At 42.1% G+C, this 17336-nt stretch overlaps 1 protein-coding gene across 2 annotated transcripts in view; it reads right to left on the bottom strand.

The window, feature by feature from the left end:
* The window catches only part of THBS2 (thrombospondin 2), a 556651-nt gene that overhangs the window by 103337 nt on the left and 435978 nt on the right, over positions 1 to 17336 (bottom strand). The gene's annotated exons all lie outside the window — the stretch shown is intronic.

Below are 17336 nucleotides of genomic sequence, written 5' to 3'. Positions count from 1 at the left end.
CGTTTACTTCTTTCTGATGCCCTGCCTTCTGCTCTGCCCCAGGTGTGCCTCTTTTTTCCCCCTTCACAGTTTTCCTTTCGCTATCCATACATTTCTTCTGCCTCCCTGTTTTCCGGGTCCTCCAAATCTCTTTGAAATCTTCCAAACTTCATTTTCCCCACAGTTCACAATTATGTTCCTTCTTCAGTCTCCCGCCTTGAATCCTCTGCTTTCATGCACACCATTGTACATTTGCATTTCTGTTCCTGGAATCAGACGCATAAGAAGGAGAAAATGCAAGGGACGAGAACGAGAAGGTCTGCTGCCTAGACGTTGGTCTGTTCCATAGCATTGAAATCCAGTCATATATGTTAGCAACAAACAAAATAAGTCTGATGCTTCTGTGAGTGTGGATAAGGACTTCTGAATTAATTGTATACAAACATATTGTCTGCAGTTAGGAAGCTCCAGTTTGATGGAGCAGGGTGTCTGCGAAATACAAAAACGGCTTAGATCAAACTTCTCATAGTGTGAATTACTAACAAAATGGTGTGAAAATTAACAGTGCAAAACTAAATAGGGGAAGATGAAAACTGTGCAAGTGCGTGCTGGAAAGAAGCTAGTTCTTCCAGTGCTTTTTTAGTAAGCCACAAATGAATGAATAATGCAGAAATACCAGTCTATAAAATAATAATAATAATAAGTTTAAAAGAGACATATTTACTTTTTTTAAACTGTATGAAAATAAACAAAACATGCTGCAAAGAATCAATAATAATGGAGTTTTGTAAAGTGACAACATTAATCACATGTGTATTTGTTTTTTCTAGAGCCCATTTCACAGTTCTGCAGAAAAGTCCTCAAGAGTATTTTTAGGTTTAATTTGCTTATTAAAATGTGGGATGTAGAGAAGTGTATTTGTCCTTCGTAAGTTCCTGATGATGGCCAAGGCTGTGCAGAGGAAATAATGAACATTCTGAATGGAATTTCCTTGCGGAGTGGAGAATGTGGACACTTGTGCTATGAGTTTGATACATTAGCGAGCTGGAGAAATGTACAAGCCACGGAAGAGATTATCTGAGTTTCCTCTACTGAAGGTCGATGACGGAAGTGGTCTAAAGACAAAAGAACTGACCAGACAATCCCCGGGTCTTGACCAATGGGATTAAAGGATTTTTGGTGTGATGATACATGGGGGTTGAATCTATAGTGAATTAGTGTATAACTATTAGTGTTAATTTTCATTGTTAGGCAGACTGATGTTAGGTTTCTTTGTGAGAGGAGAGAGCCGTGTTGCTGTTTCCTAACTTTATTGGCTGGCTGTTGTTCTGCTGATCTTGACTCTTAACTTTGCTCCTCATATCTTTGATGGTGCCCAACTTACTCTCTCGGCTGGAGAGCGGCTTTTCGACTTTCAGCATTATGTGCTATTAAGTATGATAGTCAGAATTTGCATTTATCTTATTTGCAAATGTTTTTATTCTTTTGTCTCTTCACCTATCCACTCACTCGAGACAAGGATATTGAGATGTTGTTATGAATTACTATTTTGTTACTTCTTATGTATGGTGATCTATCATTAAAGCTGTATTCTACTTGATGAGCATTCACATTAATTTAGATAAAAAGCATATTGATAAATAATCAGAGTCTGTCTTTATTAATGTCAAATGGTTATATTCTTTATTTAGATCCTCATTTTTAGAATTCTGTCAATCTGTTGTCAATCCCTAACAACTACAAAGATTCATCAGAGAGGAGAGAGAATCAATATAAACAATAGAAATTGGTATCATGATTTAAACCCATGCAGTGTGAAAGGGACTGATGGGTACTAAATTGGGTCTAGAGGGTACAAATTGGCAAAAAAGCCCCTTCCGCTACATCAAGTTCCATTAACGAATGCCTATTTTTAAAAAATTTCCTTGCATGATCTACAAAAATGTCTTAGTGCTCACACCTTTAAATGCTCTCCTGTGTCTTTCCAATACCATTTTGAAATTCAATGGTACTCTTGGCCCATCAAAAGCCGAGGTTAAACAACACCTCTCAACTTCTATTCAAAATCAGTCTACAGAAGTCTCTCTACAACCTCAAGTTGGTAAACTAATAATCTGTATTACAGAAGGAGATAGGCAGATCTAGATTCTTAGCCTTCTCGAATCTATATAATCAAAATAAGGCCAACTTTTGGTCATGGCTCCCAGGCGTCTTAAAAGCAAATAGGCAGGGAAGAGGAGCAAAACTGCCTTTTAGCGAAGATTTCTCCAGTAAGAACAATGATATTCTCTCATGGACATAGCAGGTCTGGAACAACAACAATTCCATCATCTTTTGAAAAACTCTCCTTCAATTGTCTGCCTTCAGGAAACTTGCTCCTCTGGAAAACTTGACCAAAAGGATTATTTCGTTTTCAAAATTCCTGTAATGAGGGTTAGTCAAGGTCACGGAAAGGGGGGTCTTTGATCCTACAAACAGAAGATATAAGGTGGAACTTCTGAATAATTCACCTGGGCAGCAATAGTTTTAATGCATCAAGATAAATACTGAAAAATATAGTTCTCGCACGGTCAAATCTATATTTCTTTTTAATATATGCCTACCACCTAGTCCTGAATTTAATTCCATGCTTGTGAAAACATTTGAACAGACTGAATCAACTCTTGAAACAAGCGGAAATTCCCAAGTCATCTTAAGAGGAGATTTTAACGAGAACATTTCTAATCTCTTAATAAAATCCAGTAGGGATAAAGACACAGAAGAAGCTTGGTCAATTCCTGCTCCTACATTCCCTGACTTCATAAAAGCAAATATATGTGGTAAAACTTTATTTGAGTTAACTAATGGAATCAATGGTGTTATTTTGAACCGCAGACTGGAAGGTGACACCAGCAAGTTTTATAAGAAAGGAACTTCACAGCTGTTCCATATTCGACTACATAATCTGTAGTCTGAATCTTTTCCAAAAATGTAACCATCTCTGTATCCAGTTTACAAATGAGGGTGACCAAGCACTAATTCATCTGAACCTTAACATAAATCTTCAGTCTATCTCTCCATGGACTATATTGCGTTAAGATGTTTAAATCATGAGTCCCTTCCGGAGGTCATTATTCAGGATTTTCAGAGCGTATGTATTGTCATCTCAATAGAATCGATGGTGAAAAGGGCTCAATCAAAGGAGAAGTCAGTGTCACATTGTTTCAATAAAGCATGTTATAAAGCTCATAAAGATTTAAAAGGTACCCTGCAGGCTCTGCCCAGGGACAAAAACTTAGTGAAGGGCCTACAAAAGGAATATAAAGAAGTGTTAGAGCAGAGGAAGACCGAATTGGGGGCGGGAGCATGGCATGATTTAGAGGCAGCTAGTGTCACAAAGTATTCTAAAAAGTTCTGGAACATTATCAATAGTTCTATATTTGTAGATGCTCCTTCTCAACAAATGGATTCTTTTATCATAAGGGATACCTGGGTGGAGCATTTTAATGGTATTTTTAGTCCTTTTAAAAACATGATGTCCCAGAGTGGGCCGGACAAAGATACACCTGTTATTTTGACTGAAGCAGTTGCATTCAGTAAATCAATTACAGTTAAAGAGGTTGAGACTGCCATCACGCTGGGCTCTCGACTGAAAGCACCGGGTCCACATGGGACACCAACTAACATTTTTAAAGAAAATATTCCCTTTTGGGCCCCTCTTAAAACAGATCTACTTAGAACTGCTATTGTTGGTCCCCACCCAGAGTCATCGAAAGAGGCAATAGTGGTTCCTGTTTTTAAAAAAAGGTGATAAAATGAACCAGGGTGCTAGAGGCCCATATCTTTAAAAGATTCAATGGTCAAGATATTGAGGAGGGTGCTTTTAGATTGTCTCAATTGGGCCGAACAGAAGCACATATTGTCAAAAACTCAATATGAATTTAGAGGAGGGATGGGCACAGTAGAACTGTGCCTCAATTTATCACTGATAATCAAGTACACTAAGTCCATGAAGTGCTCAGTACATCTTGCCTTCATGGACTTATCTTGTATGTTTGATTCTGTCAATCATGAAAAATTGTGGACTATGCTAGGAGAATTTGGCATAGAGCCACCTCTGGTTCTTTTATTACGTAGGCTTCACCTGGAAACTACAGTTCAGATTCGACATGGAACTAATAGGGAGAACACTCAGTCTATTTTATCTACAGAAGGTGTCCATCAAGGATGTATTCTTGGCATTCTTAATTCTCATTTACATTAATGGGTTGGAGACTTATTTGCAGTGGAAAAATCTTGATATCCCCAAGAGTGGGAAAAATGTTATCGCTTCTCTTTTATAGTAGATGACGCAGTCCTTCTTTCTATGAGACAGAAAATATTCCCACTAATAGATAACACATTCTGAATAAATGCAAAGGTAAATTACTATGTAAAATAATGCTACTGAGCCAAGCTGTACCAATTTAAATACTTTGTTTAGAACTCTCAATTTTTAGTGCCTTAGCAAACACTTTGGCCAATATAATTAGATGGGCATTTCAGCTTCTGCACTGGGAAGAAGGCTCTTTAAGGGACCTATTAAAGCACAACACTTTTAAGGCTGGAACAAATGTACACACTTTTGACAGAAACTTTAAGATAGCCTTAGCACACTTCCAATATAACCAAAGGATCCTACAATCCTGGTCTCCAGCACACTTGAAGCTTTTTCTAAAAGAATATAACTCCTCGATTAAGCTTTGATCTCAATATGGATCATTGCTCCCAACTATCCCACTATAAGTCTTTTATATCTACTTTCGAGTTTAAGACCCACCAAAAGTACATCAGATATACCCTAGAACATAGTATTCAGTGATGCATTTTTATGCTTCACCTAGAGATATTACCTCTAAAGGCTTATACAAAGTGCTGGAGTGACAAGGGTCAAAGCACAGGAGCCTGTGATAAATGTAATAGAGGAGTCCAAGACTTAACCCATGTCTTTTATTCCTGTTCTAAAAATCCAATGGTAGAGGCCAGGAATCGCTTCTTAAAACCCATATATTTCAAGTATAATCTTTCTACTTTCAATGACTTGATTGTGTTATTGAAATTTCCACTTAATGAATTAATTTGTTATAATATGTATACATTTATGAAATCTTTTTTACCTATATATAAAAAGTTAAAATTTTATCAACATGTTTATAGTGGAAATTTTAAATAAATTATATGATATATGCATTTACTTCAAATTGTTGATCTTTGTAGAGGTCTAAATCAATAAAATTGAATTGAAAATAAAAATTTAATTGAAATTACCTCTGCTATCTTTTGTACTGTCTTCAAAGCGGCATGCAGTCGATTAAAACTCACCATTAAGTAACACGACTGTTGGACTATAGAAAAAGGGGTCTTAGTCTCGATATGAGCTGTGGCTTAGCTCCACTAGAGTCAAACAATCTAATGCCTTAAGGTTAACACTGGTGTCTGTTAAAGACTCTGAAGCATATCCTTGATAGAAATAATGGTGTGCGATACAGGAATACTTACACCGAAGCAACGTTGCATGAAATAAATAAACAGAACACAATCCCTCAACCAAGTTAGTGAGAAACAAAACAATTTAATGTATTAGATGACACAAGAATCAAGCAAGTCTGATATAGAAATAAAAGACTTGTGATGCTTTTTGAAATATTAGTCTATGCAAGAAAAACATAATGTATTAAAAATGGCATTGCTCCAATTGTGCATCTTAAAGCAATCCATTAGGGCACAGTGAATTGGCATTTGGCACAGAAAACAGCCACAGCTTCAAATTTAGGAAAGAATAATTATCTGAAAAATGCTGTGCTTTAAAACTTACTTTCACTTGTGTGAACCAAATGTGCTGAAAGGAAGGCAGCAATAAAAACACATTTAAAACTTGTAGACCTCATAGCAATTATGCTCCATAACTATGATGCTGGGGCTCCAAATGTCCTCCTATTTTTAGCAACTGTTGCTTAGGCTCTAGTCTGTGGGGACACGTGGCAATATGTTTTTCCTACACTTTCAGTCAGTACCACAGCTAATTTGAAGTTGTCTTTGCTGGCTCCTATCAAATCGATACAGCTCCATCTCTCCTTTTGATCTTCCACACTTTGCCCATTCAGAATGAAAAAAACTCAGTTACAGACAGTCTACCACTGCATAGTCATGGATCCCCTTTCTCTTCAGTGGTCTCAAAGATTATTTTTTTCCCAACTCCAAAAGTAGCAGCTATATTTAGAGATTTAGGTATAGATGGAACAACTAATCTTTCACCAGACAGGAATTCTCTCACAGCTGTCTTGTTGTCTGCTCAGATGCCACCATGACCCTAAGTTCTGAGCGATGAAAAAGGTGTTACATATGGATGAACCATTACTGATTAAATTAATTCCAGAAATAAATCATGAGTTCCCATACATTTCCACCTCCCAATGAGCAGCATAATAGTTCAATTCCTCTGACTGATAGTGGGAACTAATGACAACACCATATGTCCACACTTTTCAAAATGCCAAGAGGGTCCCTTGCCTGAGATCTCTAAGATAAGTGTTGCAATAATGATAGTTGTATTGCCTCTTTCTGATGTGCCAATCCTACCATTGTCATTGACCCCTTCCCTGCTCACCCTGCCTTACTTGTTGGAACATTCTAGGAGTTTAGAACACAGTAGCTGAAGAGATTTCCAACCTCAGTTTAGTGCTGGAAATGGTTGAAGGAACATGTTCTTTACTTAACAGATGTTCTCAGTGCCTTTACTTTACAGACAACAAGTTTCGAGCAGCAAAGGGAAAAGCCATCTTCTCCACCCTCACTTTGCTTCTCTGCCAATGCGCAAGACAATAGTCCTGTGACTCACTCAACTACCCTTATTTATCGAAACATTGTAAAGGAGATAGTCTCTGCTCAATGTACATAACCTTACCCTCTGGGCAGAGCTCAACAGTATGCTACACACATTCAGGAAACAGGTTCGTTGAGAGGAACATGCGTCCGTGAAGTGAGAACCACCTTCTCATCCTTCTCATCCACCTGGGGGGGAGCACAACAGTGGAAAACCACCTGTAGGAAGCCGGCTCTGTATATACTATACCAAAGTGAGGTATGGTGTACATAGGGTCCAGTGGAACCCCAAAGGTAGGCAGACATAAAAGTAGATAGCACCTTACTCTCTATTTGTGGTAGTGTGGGCGAGCAGCAAGGCTTTATCAGTGGGTAGTGTTAAGCATTTGTTGTACACATCCAATTAGCAAATGAACTCAGACCAATTTGTTTTTGTATAAAAATATTCCTTTAGTTATTTTATTTTCTAGAACCAAGCAAGCCTGGCACAGGTAAGTGATGTATAGTGTGCAGTGATAATACAGATTGAATTGCAGTTGTATATATACTTCAGATTGGTTACAGTGGGATTACTGGTAATGCAATGTTTTGAAATATTGTACATATACTTTGTATTGACTTTTCAATAAGATATAAAGTAAATTACATTACAGATTACTTTTCTTACACAGTGTAGTATACCTGGATACTGCACTGGGACATTTCCTGTAAACAGGTAAGTAAAAGCATTTTGGTTATTTGAGGACAGTTGAAGAGACTTTTATAGTTTTTCCAACACCACACTTAGAAACATCTTCATAGAAAACCAGTCAGTGTTATCCTTTGGGAGAAAATAGTATATCGGTTGAGAGGTAAGTACTTTGTTGTGGGAGTTGGGTTTCTGGGGTTAGACTTAGGGATCCCCCAGGGTCAAGGATGCACTCTTGTCACACCCTCAGAGGCACTAGGGTGGCCAGGTGCAGAGTGCTGAGGCCCAATATTATCCAATGGGTGATAGGCGGCCTCCGGTTTATGGCTGCTCACGAGCAGGCCACGAGGTTGTGGGAGCAAAGCTCCTGGATTTAAGCTCCGGGCAAATGGGGGGTTCAAGATAGCACCAAAGGTGCGCCCTCAGCTGCACTAGGGCGGCCGGGTGCAGGGTGCTGGTTTGTCGTTGGATGCCCTGTTGCTTTCAATGGGGATACTCCAAGGTTGCAAACACACTACAGGCTCGGGGATGAAGGTGTTCTGAGTGTGACCAGCACTTGGAGAGGTAAGTTGGGATGCTGGGGGTTGGCTAGAAACCTAAGGCCGTGGGGCGTAGGGTGCAGGGGTGTCTTTTAGGGTCGGATCTTCTTACCAGCTCCTGGTCACGGTTGGGGGAGCCTTCCGGATTTAGGCTGTAGGTGTCAGCTGGAAGCCTGAGGCAGGTCAGGGATCACTGGATCCTGGGTCTGGATTCCTGGGGAAACCTCCTCATGGTGTTGGGTCACTCGAACTTGGGCTGGAGGCATAGGGTGCAGAGTGGTGCAGACTCGCAGATTTTTCTGGAGCAGGAGAATGTTTGTTGAACAAATATAGTGTGCATGGGGGACACAGTCTTTTCTTTGGAAGGAAGGGCAGGTCCTCAGGGTTCTTGAGGTTGCTGGCTGCAGGTCACACTAGAGGTTCACTTCGGCAGGTTCAAGGTGGGGACAGGCTGGTAGGGCTGAGGCCAAGTCAAGTGGGCGTCCTCCTCCTGTTAGCTTCGGCACTACTGTTTGGTCCTTCTTCTTCTTGTGGTTTCTTGTCTGAAGAGGCAAGGTTTGGGGTGCCCCTAAATAATACATTTAGGAGTATTACAGGCAAGTAAAAGGTTAGAACCAATGGATCCCTTCCTTGGGGTGGGTACACCCCCTATTGTGCCACCCTCCAGTGGGAGGGGGCATATGCCTCACTCTGGTTGGCTGGGTCCCCCATCTGCAAGATGGTGGGGACTGAGAGTTCTTTTTTTTTTTGCAGAGTTTTATATAGCGCAAACTTGACCCGAACCCAATCAGGTATCAGAGCGCTTTACATAGCACCAGTTACGTTACATGAGGACACACATTCATTTTTTGTTAGGCACGGGGAGATTAAGTGATTTGCCCAGAATCACAGGATGTTCAGGGTCATTACCGAGACTCAAACCCAGTTCACCAGGTCCGAGGTCGAGCGCCCTAGCCGTTAGGCCAACTCCTCTCCCCTAAGAGTTGTGCTTCACCTCACCTCCCTCACCTAAGGGGTGGGGTTGGTAAAGGTGGGCACACCTCCCTTCCTCACTTTGTTTTTCTGGCTGATTGTCCCACACAATGCGGGGGTCAGAATCGGTGGGGGCCAGTTCCTCAAAGCAGCAGCAGGCCTGGGGAAGCTCACAAAGGCGGCAAGCCTTTGAAGCTTGGCCTTCGTGGACCCTGCCCATCCTGTGGGAGGAGGCTGGCACTTCATCCCAAGATATGCATTGTTTTGGACCCCCGAGAGTAGCAGGCCCTCGACCAAGGGGTCCAGAAACATATCTGATGTTGGAAGCTGGCGAGGAGCCACTCAGCCTGGACACTAGTGATAGGCCGTTTTTCAGGGGGCATCTCTAAGATGCCCTCTGTGTGCATTTTTCATTAAATCCCACATTGGCATCAGTGTGGGTTTAATGTGCTGAGAAGTTTGATACCAAACTTCTCAGTTTTCAGTAAAGCCATTATGGTACCGTGGAGTTCGGAATGACCAACTCCCAGCACCATATAATCTTAATGGCATTATTGCACTTACAATGTCTAAGAATTGGCTTAGACACTGTAGGGACACAGGGCTCATACACCTGTACCCTCACCACTGATATAGTGCACCCAGCTAGAGGAGTGGCTGATCTATGCCAGGGCAGTGGGTTGTAGGCATGGCACACAGGGATGTGTTCCAGGTTGACTCTTCACTTTGTTTTGCACCAAAAACACGCAGTCTGCAAAGGCAGTGTGTGAGTGTAAAGGTACAGGACCCCTAAGGGTGGCACAGTAAGTGCTGCAGCCCTTCGAGGCCTTCCCTGGTCACAGTGCCCTGGGTACCTCTGGTACCACTTACCATGGACTAACCTGTGGCCAGAGAGTGCCAATTGGGTTTGGTCTTCAATGCAGTTTTAGGGAAAGAACATAGGTCCTGGGTACCTGATTGGCAGGAGACCAGGGTACATCAGCAGTTTAGGAAAAAGTGGGGGCAACCATGCAGAAAGAGGGCACTTTCTCACACCACCCCTCTCATCATACTTATGCACACCAGTTTCTGTGATCATGGAGGATCTCTATATCAACAAGCAAGTGCCCTGGTGCAAGAGGCAGGTAAGAATGTGCATTACTTTCCCATTAATGTTCCTCACCTTGAACCTGTCACAAGGTTTAGCAACACCACAAATAGTGGCAGAAATAAAAAAATACTTTTAGGTCACTCACCAACCAAGTGGCCAAGCCATTTTGAACATATTCACATATTCAGATATCAAACATACATCAACACTTTCTATGCGTTTGTGTGTTAATCATAATAATGATACAATCCTCTTTTCAGCATTAGCTTCTGCTCCTGAATGGTAGTTCAAGAAACAAACATTCTCATTATAGCTACTGGTTTACCTTATAGTTTTCACCTTATCATTTTTTAAAGGCTTTAAAACTTATTCTGCCTGGGTGATCTAATTCTGAAGTGAATATTTTTATTGTGTATAATGCATCTCATTGTGATGACTTGCACACCTTATTTCAACAATGGGTGTGTTATTGTTACATGGACTAATTCCTTTAAAATGTAAGGTGTCAATACACAAAGTTCTGCTCGTTAATATGCATACCCATCCCTGCTGTTGTGAAATGTGTACATCCATGTACTATACTGATAGAGAAAAGTTTAATATACATTCAGTTGATTCATGGATACTTCATATATGGATTCTACATGCTACAGTTAATTCACTATGTTTTGACTTTTAACACCACAAAAAACAGAGAAATTCCCAATTTTGTATTTCACACTCTTAGACCAGGGTGTATATATTACATCATGGTGCTGCAACTAACACCCAGCCTTCACCTTTTCTCAATAAGGTGGGAGAGCCTACATTACCATGGAAGGAGAGGGTAAAGTAATTTGTATCGTACATAATTGCCATTGGAGGAGAAAAATGCAGTGCACCTAGAAAGCAACATATTCTACTACACAATTTAGGGAAACATGGTAGGAAAATATATGACACACTACCTGATCCTGTATATTTCCCTGATGGAGTAAAGGGAGGAGATTTAGATGTATACAAGATAACCTTCCTAAACTAAAATCACAATTTGATTACAAAAATAACTTGGCTTTGGAAAGACACAGGTTTTTCAGCAGAGCTCTGGGTAAACAAGAGAGTTATGTTATGTTAAATGGTTTGTAAAGCGCTCAAATCACCCTGGGGCATCTCGGCGCTGCATAATAGACTAACCATCCAAAGCAGAAGGTCAACAGGGAGGACTAGCAGAAGAATCAGAATAAAAGGGCTTTCAGTTTTTTCTTAAATAACTCGTATCTGGGAATGGATGGTAGAGTGTAGGGAAGCTGGTTACAGTATTTTTGGGCCAGATATGAAAAAGATCTGCCTCCCGTTCGGGAAAGACGAAAACGGGGGATTAGCAATAAGCCCTGGGAGCTAGATCTAAGGTTCCTTGAAGGAGAATATTTAAACAATTTTTTTTGTAGATAGAGAGGCCCTCTATTGTTGTATGAGGTGTAGGTGAAGCAGCAGATCTTAAAAAAGGATCTCTTTTTCACCGAAAGCCAATGTGGTTCTCTAAGTAACGGTAGGGAAGGAGTTCCTGCAGGTCGGTTTAAAATCATCCTTGCCGAAGTATTCTGAACTACCTGTAATTTGGCTAGGAGGGTCACACCTACTTCTGCCATCAGGGCATTGCCATAGTCCAAACGGCTTGTAACCAAAGCCTGAACTAAGGTCCTACGATGGTTAGTAGGTATATAAGGAAGAATTTTCCTCAGAAGCCGTAGGCTGTAATAACATGCGGCAGATGTGTTGATGATATGTTCTTTCATCGACAGAGCCCTATCGATTTTTATTCCCAGATCATTGACTGAAGCCTTAGGAATAGGGGCCACACCCAATTGGGTGGGCCACCAATCATTTGTCCAGACCTCCGCTGCTCTGCCTAGTAGAATGATCTCTGATTTATCTGGATTTAATTGTAGATAATTGGCCGTGTTGGGGGAGCCTAATTTTGCTTTAGCAAGGCCATTTATAACTTCTTCCATAGTGGCCAGTGCGAACTGCTCCAGACAGGCCTCCTTTGCTGTTGATACTTCACCCATGGGTTTAGACAACAGATCTAGGGTTAAAGGGGTCTCTGGAGGGAAGTTGTTATAGATTGTGGATATCTTATCCCTCAAGAACGATGCTAATGAATCACAGAGATTCTGAGATTCAATAGATGGTTGTGCACACACTCTGGGAGATGAACAATCTTTGACTATGGAGAACAGTACTTTCTAGGAATTACTAGCTTGTTCTATTTGTTTTATGATTGAGGCACGTCTCGCTTCTTTCAAATTTAGATGATAAATGGCCAAAGATCGTCTAAATAGAAGTCTAGATTGTCATTTCTTATTGGTCCGCCAAAGTCTTTCCAGACGCCTACAGTTGGCTTTTTCCTTTCTAAGGTCCTCTGTGTACCAGGGGCTGAAGGTTCGCCTTATACCTGTGCTCTGTTTAGATGGAATAACTACATCAAAGGCGCTACAGAGAGCAGTATTCAGATCTTCCAATTTTTTGGAGGGATCACATGAGTTAGTTTCCCCAGGAGGCGAGAAGGCGTTGTTAAAAGCCTCTATAGATAGATTTCGCCACATTCTGTTTTGTCCCAGGGGTACTCTCTTCTGAGGCTCACCCTTTTTTTCCCAGGCCTTGTTAGAGGAGAATGAGATTAATGAGTGGTCAGACCAAGTCAGAGAGAGGGGGGGGGGGCACACTTCAAGTGGTCGTCATTAGAAAATACTAGATCCAATAGGTGGCCAGCTTGGTGAGTAGAGCCCACCACACGCTGAGTCAGGCCAATCGAGTTCAGTGCAACAAACAATTTATCAACCTCTGAATTAGAGGGATCTTCAGCGTGAAAATTAAAATCTCCAAGGAGAAGAAAAGTATTAGAAGCCACTACATGAAATGCTATAAGTTCAACTAGGAGGTCCGCAAAGTTGGCTTTAGCTCCAGGAGGTCGATACAGTAGAGCGCCATACCAGGAGTTGGTAGGAGACTCGATAACCTTAACAATTCCTAATTCCAGCCATTCATTTTGAATTGAGAGCACTCAATTCACTTTAAGATGTTTCTGGAAGGCAATTGCAATTCCACCGTCTGTTTTCCCTTCCCTATTTAAGTGTATAAATTGGTAGTTATCAGGAATAGCTAGATAAACCTGCGGATGGTTTGTAGAATTTAGCCAGGTTTCTGTAAGGAAACATAAGGCAGGGCTATTCGTGGTAATAAGATCCCAGATTTCAAATGGATGTTTGGCAAGGGACCTTACATTACACAACACATTGTTTGACTCTGCTGTAGAATAAGCAGGGATCACTCCCCCTTGACACCGATCCCCTAAAAGGGTCTGCATAGGGAATTGACAGGTCAGACAGACAACCGGGCCTTCCAATGCTCTAGGAAAGGTCTGAGAACAAATGATATGCTTATGGCTCTTTTGGATACAGGCATCTCTAATGGCCCATCGAGAATCTACAGAGTAAGTGATATGACTGCTACCGCCACTTACCAGAGGAGCGGCATCCTCTCCTGTACCTGGACACAGCTGGGCGCGGACGGGCGCAGACGGGCTTGCCTTTAGCACGCCATTTGGCACGCTGTCGGCGCGCCCGTTGCGCGCGTCTGCTGCGCGCACGCGCAGTCATGTTCTTCTTATAGAGTGTCACAAACTATTCTGCTGTGCTTCATGGCCTAAGTAAATTGTGTGATTTTGGCACATTAAATGATTCCCTAATTTGTGACCCACTGGTACATTGCTCAAACATTGAACATATAAAGGAGAAGCTGCTCATGATAAACCCAGGGTTAGAGAAGGCGATTGAAATTGTGAAATCAATTGACCCTACTGCCGCATGCATTAAGGAGTTGAAATTACCTACTGAACAAGTTGGAGGAATTAGAGTGGATACATCTGCTAAAAAATATGGTCATCATCTATGAATCACACCAAACAATTAGCAGAAAGTAACTAAATAAAATGCTGCTATTGGGGCAGCAGTCCCCACTTACCAATAAATTAAAACAATTTGCAGAAAGTAACAAAATAAAATGCTGCTATTGGAACAGCAGTCCCCACTTACCAATAAATTAATTGTCAAGTTAGGAATGCTACTTGCATAAAATGTATTAGAAAAGGTCATTTTGAGAAGGTTTATAGAGACATTTATAACAAACGGTTTACTTGTTTGGAAGAAGACTCCCAAGAGATAAGGAAAATTGTTTTCCAGGCAAAGGAGAATGACATTAATAATAAATCAATATGCTTTCTGGAATGTAACATTCACCTTAATGTTACATTCCAGTAAAAATGTTTGCTGATTAATGCTTACCATTCACATTCATATGCTAAAGAGATTATGCAGTTCTAGAGAACCCTAATATGTCCCCTAGTGGATACAACAGAGATTCCGTTCCTCTTATAGGTATGATCAAAACTGATATTTCTTTTAAAGACAGCTCCATGGTGGGAAAAGTGTATGTGGTGGAAAAAGGGTAAACTTTCCTAGTTTGGCAACACCAAAAGAAATTAGGGATCATGTTGGCTCCCAATAACCTAGAACGGTTTCTTGTGGTAAACAGATCTGTAACTGCAGATCAAGTGTGCCATAAATTCCCAGAATTATTTAATGCTAACCTCACCTCGATGCATTTCTGGATGCTGCTGGGTAGTTTTTGAAGCTGCGCTGCTGGTGGACTGCACTTCTCGCACTCCCTTGCGCCTGGAGGAGCATAAAACACCGTCCCGGCCAACGGCTGCTGTAACCTCACCTCGCCCCATTTCTGGACTCTGCTGGGCAGTTTTTGAAGCCACACTGCTGGGGGATAAAGCACCAATGCCAGCCTGCGGTGTGGGACGCGTGCAGAGACGCTTGGGCAAAGCCCGGGCCAAAGGCAGGCCCATCCAAGTCTGTCGGAGCCCGTATGAGGCTGGGCTGGGCCACCTCTCTAACGACTGTCTCTTGCGAGGCTTCCTGTCCTTGACACACCATGGTAGGAGTGCCACAACAACATATGGGTAAGAGGAAGGCAACAAGCGAGGCCCAGGTGGGGTTGTGGACACTCTTGATGCATTCTTGCTGAGGGCCGCAAGCACACTGTCGCACGAAATAGAGCTCACTGAGCACAGTTTATCACTGGAGGAAACGAGAGGGCACACTCCCCTAGATCCCCCGCTTCCCGCAACTGTGTCTGGGTCAGAACTGCATGAAATTACTCCATGTGGGTTCCAAACTTCTGCTCATCTGCACTCACAATCAGCCTTGACTACAGTAGATAATCCACCTCCCATTGAAGAGTCTAATAGTGAGCCGGCAGCCAGTAGGAAAAAGTGTGGGAAGAAACCTAAAGTAAACTTATCTAAAAACTTAAAATCAAAAAGACCTCTGGTTCCTAACGAAGGACTCATGGGCTTGCCACACTTGCCCAATACCAAGTCGACCCCAGTAAAGATTAATGAGTAGGGATGGAATAGACTGGAGAATGTTGTCTTTCTCCTTTTTACAGCCATTAATACACAGACTCACTAAAATAGAAGAGCAGTTAGGCCTACTTGGCTCAATGGGTGCTATAAGTGGAGGATCAGTAGCAACAATACCAGGAAATCCTAAAGGACCAACAACCTTGGAAGTATTAAGAACTGTAGACACCTTTATGGATTCAGAACAGCACCCCTCTATTCCTCCCACTCCTATGGTCAAGCAGGCTACCCGATTGGGCACAGGGAGGTAATTACAACCAGAGAGAGCACTTCCTCGCACTTCCCATATGGCTGAGAGGGTCGCAGCATAAGGGGTAAGGGCTGTGCTACAGATGGAAGATATTAGACCTAATAAATCCGAGCTCCCGTATTCCATGGTAGACCTACCCGCGCAGCCCTACCTCTGACCCTGGTTTTAGTGAACGTTCCAGAACTCAGAGATGACCTGAAGGAATCCACACAAGTAATGGATAAGTCATTACATTGGCTGAAAAAATATGGAGGTTTGGACTTAGAAAGGTACGAGGGCCTAGCCAATAATATCATAATGGCAAGAAGAATGGGTTGGGTCGGTCCCACACACAAAAGTTTTAAAGGAGACTGCGTTGCAGTGAACTTCAATAATTGCCAAGTGGTGAGCCTTCTGAAATGTCGATTATGCAACACATCACTCCATGGCACCCAGATGTTAGCCCTACCCCTAGACTTTGTTTCATGCACAACTTGTCATGGGAAAACCTGATCAACGTACCTCTGTAAATGGAGTTCACAGACCTCAACAAAGAACCCCCCATAAGAACACAACTCCGAGGAGATGGGGAACTGCTATGTGGGAAACAGGAAATAGATTTGCACCCCTAGAGGGGCTTGACAGCTGTGATTGACTGCCTATAACGAATCCAACATCCCAACCCCCAGAAGCTTTAGAGAGTATAACTACTGAGGGGTTAGTTTGTGTATCAGTCACTGGAGGGAAAGAGGTTGGTAAATGGATAAACCTAGCTTCATGGAATATCGCGGGCATCAAGGGGAAAGTGGGCAATACGCAGTGGAGAGAGGTTCGGCAAAAATATGACATAATATGAATGCTGGAGACCTGGGCCACTGACCACATTGCTATAGATGGGTTTTGTTCCTTCCAATCAGAGGCAGTCCCCGCACCTGTAGGGCGAGCCATCAACGGTTTACTAACATTAATATCCAATACCCTGCCAATAACCCTAAAGGACTTTTGGAAGGTGTCTCCATTCTTTCAACTTTTGTTTTTTAAAGGCTCAGGGGGCCAGGATTGGCTATTGGTAAACTTTTATAACAATAATTTTGGATCTAATATGAATTTCGCGGTGACTTAAGTGGAGCTCGAGCTTGATAAAGTGGGAGCTGGAGCCAAAGAGAATACTACCATTTAGTGGGTGGACGATTTTAACGCACAAGTTACTACTTGTGTAACAATAAATCTGTAAGAGACATTAGTTGATTATAGATTCCTTACCTTAGAATATCCCCAGGTGTCAGACTGGATCCGGAAAGTTTTGCTAGCAGTACCCCTGCGCGTCAGTAGGTGACACCGTGCGGGTCCGCGTCCGTTGCTGGCGTAGTAAGCGCCGAGATGACATCACGGAGACTACTTAGGCGCCACCCATGTGCGCTGACGTCAGTTCTGTACAAGACTTTCTGCACCAAGAATGCAGAGCCATGCAAGAAACTGACCACTGGTGCCAAGAAACTAGGGCCCTGAAAGGGATGACCTTAACCCTA

This window comes from Triturus cristatus, chromosome 6 (assembly GCF_964204655.1).
Source record: "Triturus cristatus chromosome 6, aTriCri1.1, whole genome shotgun sequence".
NCBI classification, from domain to species: domain Eukaryota; kingdom Metazoa; phylum Chordata; class Amphibia; order Caudata; family Salamandridae; genus Triturus; species Triturus cristatus.
This window is presented reverse-complemented; position numbering and strand designations above follow the sequence as displayed.